At 40.9% G+C, this 3,722-nt stretch overlaps 1 non-coding gene across 1 annotated transcript; it reads left to right on the forward strand.

Moving 5' to 3' along the window:
- Positions 1-2,526: 2,526 nt before the first annotated feature.
- On the forward strand, positions 2,527-2,635 carry LOC120104289. Its single transcript, XR_005506753.1, has one exon. It is a non-coding gene; the product is annotated as a small nucleolar RNA R71 (small nucleolar RNA).
- Positions 2,636-3,722: the final 1,087 nt, after the last annotated feature.

Raw genomic sequence — 3,722 nt, forward strand, 5'->3', positions numbered from 1 at the left:
CCAAAAGGACAAGTGAAGGTAGTCTTCTCTTGATCTTCTGGTGAAATTTCAATTTGATAATATCCCGAATAGCCATCAAGAAAACAATAGAAATCATGCCCTGCAACCCTCTCCAATACTTGGTCTAGGAAGGGTAGAGGAAAGTGATCCTTTCGTGTGACTAAATTCAGCTTTCGGTAGTCAACACACATGCGCCAACTCGTCGGGACACGAGTTGGAACTAGTTCACCTTGTTCATTTTCTACTACCGTCAAACCCGACTTCTTAGGAACAACTTGAGTAGGGCTTACCCACTTGCTATCGGAAATTGGGTAAATAATACCCACATCAAGCAACTTGAGGACTTCTGCCTTAACCACATCTCTCATCGTAGGATTTAACCTTCGTTGCATTTGCCTTGTGGTTTTGGCATTGTCCTCCAAATATATTCGGTGCGTGCAAATTAAGGGGCTAATTCCCTTCAAGTCGGCAATAGACCACCCTAAGGCTCCCTTATGATTTTTTAGAGCACCAAGTAATTTTCTTTCTTGGATATGATCAAGTTCAGACGAGATAATTACAGGAAAAGTATCCTCGGGTCCAAGAAATGCATACTTAAGTTCCTTTGGTAAGGGTTTCAATTCGAGCTTGGGTGCTTGCTCATGGGATGGTATTATTTTCGTTTCTCGAGGTGGCAACTGTTCAAATTTTTCTACTTTTGGTCTCCACCCATTGATCATCATGGCGTTCGAAAAATTCATACTCGGTTTGACCAACAAATCATCTTTATTGGTGCCATTAGAACACCAATCAATTAAACTATCGCCGGATGGATCGTTAAATGCTTCAGCTAACAAATATTCCTCCGCGATAGTTTCAACCCAATCAACCTCCTTACTCTCTTCGGGATCATTAGGTTGTTTGCACACATTAAAAATGTTCAGTTCTAAGGTCATGTTACCAAAAGAAAGCTTCATGACGCCATTCCTACAATTAATTAATGCATTAGAAGTCGCAAGGAATGGACGTCCTAAAATGACCGGAATCTGAGACTGTGAGTTCGAAGCCGGATGTGTGTCCAATACGATAAAATCGACAGGAAAGTAGAACTTGTCTACTTGGACTAATACATCCTCGATAATCCCCCTTGGAATTTTAACTGACCTGTCAGCTAATTGCAAAGTGACGGAGGTTGGCTTCAACTCACCTAAACCAAGTTGCTCATATACAGAATATGGCAACAAATTCACACTTGCCCCTAAATCTAACAATGCTCGCTCTATCCTAAAGTTGCCTATGATGCATGAAATGGTTGGGCAACCTGGATCTTTATATTTAGGGAGAATGTTGTGCTGCAATATAGCACTCACATTTTCAGTTAAAAATGCCTTCTTTTTAACATTTAATCGGCGTTTGACAGTACACAAGTCCTTCAAAAATTTGGCATATGAGGGTACTTGTTTGATTGCATCAAGAAGAGGTATGTTGATCTTTACTTGTTTAAAAAGCTCAAGAATTTCAGAATTAGGTTCGAGCTTTTGCAACGGCTTTAACCGTTGTGGAAAAGGTGGAGGAAAAGGACATTCAACTTTCTTAGTAGAAGTTGGGACCTCAACTTCTTCTTTGTCCCTTTCATCAACTTTGGGAGCATCAGAATCAGAAGTGACCTGCGGTCTCAATGGGACGGGTTGATCAATGACTTTCCCATTACGCAAAGTCATGATGCTCTTTGCATGCTCTGTATGCGAACTAGAAGGAGCCGTATTATTACTACCGTGCACTTGTGGGTTAGGTTGGGGTTGAGCTGGAAGCTTACCCTTCTCTTGGGTACTTAGGACGGTAGTCAACATTGACAATTGGTTCCTTATGTCTTCAAAATTTCGAGTATTTTGAGCATTGATATTAGCTTGACCTTGTAGAGTTTGTATGGATTGCAAGGTATCCTCGATATTTGGCTTTTGAGAGGGTGGTGATGCAAAAGTAGGATGTGCAGGTGGAGGAGCTGAATGGTGTGACTGTTGAGGATGATCGTTTCTCCACCTAAAGTTTGGATGATTCTTCCAACCAGGGTTATAGGTATTTGAGTATGGATCGTTATAAGGCTTTTGGTAGGAGTTCATAGCATTTGCTTGATCGTGCAAGACTTCTTTGAATGCCGGTATGGTGGGGCAATCTGTAGTGGTATGACCCGACATATCGCAGATGCCACAACACTCGTTTCTAAGCTCTATAGTTTTGACAGGCTCAACCTTCCTAAGCTCAATTTCTTCTACCTTCCTAGTGAGGGCTGCCATTTTAGCATGAAGATCATCCTCAGTTCTGAGGTTGTAAAGGCCTCCCTGTACAGAGCTAGTAGGCTTAGGCAAAGACTTGTTGTTTCTATCCCCGTTATCCCAAAGTTGGGCAGTCTCAGCAAGGGAATCCAAATACTCCCATGCCTCATCAGGGTGTTTTTCTAAAAATCTACTATTGCACATGGTCTCTACAAACTGTTTCAACTGTGGAGATAAACCTTCATAAAAGAAGCTAATGGTTCTCCAAGTTTCGAACCCGTGATGAGGGCATGAGAGAAGAAGGTCTTTAAATCTTTCCCAACATTCATAAAATGTTTCATTATCTTTTTGTTGGAAATTGCTGATATGTCTCTTCAAAAAGTTGGTCCTTTGTGTGGGGAAGAACTTCTTTAAAAATTCTCTCTGCATATCTTGCCAATTTCTTATTGATCTAGGTCGCAAAGAGTTTAGCCATGTTTTGGCCTTATCCTTTAGAGAGAAAGGGAACAATGTCAATTTGAGGACATCCTCGGTGACGTTTGGCACTCTAAATGTAATACTCAATTCTTCAAAATCTTTTAAATGAAGATACGGACTCTCGGATTCTAACCCGTGAAACTTGGGCAGTAATTGAATTACCCCGGGTTTGATGTCAAAATGTCCTACATTATCAGAAAAAATTATGCATGATGGTTGACTAGTCCTAGCCGGTTGTAGGTATTGTCTTAGAGTCATAACATGGGGTTCTCGTTCTCGATTGTGGTGACTCCCCGCATCTTCATTTAGATCAGCCATCTCACAAGGTGTGAGATATTGTGAAGAAATTTCAGAGGTATGTCCTAAGGGATGATCTAAAGTTGTACGACTTAATCGACCGGTGTCGTTCCTATTCCACTTTAACATGCAAAATATTTCCCTCTCTTTTTTTTTCTTTCTTTTTTTTAAAAAAAATAAATAAATATAAGTACCAACTAAAGATACCCTAAAACGACATCCTAAAACAAAAATCCTATTCACAATCAAACATGCAACAAAACATTACACCTCAATTTCTAATGTTTTTCTTAAATTTCTAGACAGCTCCTAACTGGTTTGAAGAGGGCACCTAAGCCTCCAATCCGGTCTAATGAACCGAGTTGACCAGGTAAGCTCCCAGGTAAGTGGAGGGGTCACGATGCGTTCGCAAAGGTCCCACTTAAAACCCACTTGTCTCGAACAGATGAACTGTCTCCCTTATAGGGACAAAGCTTGCCTAGACATCAACTAAGCCACAGAGCGAAATTGGTGCAACTTTCGGTGGTCTTCGTCCTATTGAGCTCGAATGTCCTTAGGGGCCAACGTCTAGTTGATTTTAGTTAAGCTTAGGATATTTATGCACTGGGGTGATTTTTGGGCTAAGGACGAGTGATGAAATCCCGACCTTATCTTTTTAAATGGGTTCAGCCCTTAGAATATTTTATGCTGATGCCT

This window comes from Phoenix dactylifera, chromosome 1, assembly GCF_009389715.1.
Source record: "Phoenix dactylifera cultivar Barhee BC4 chromosome 1, palm_55x_up_171113_PBpolish2nd_filt_p, whole genome shotgun sequence".
In the NCBI taxonomy this organism is placed as follows: Eukaryota; Viridiplantae; Streptophyta; class Magnoliopsida; order Arecales; family Arecaceae; genus Phoenix; species Phoenix dactylifera.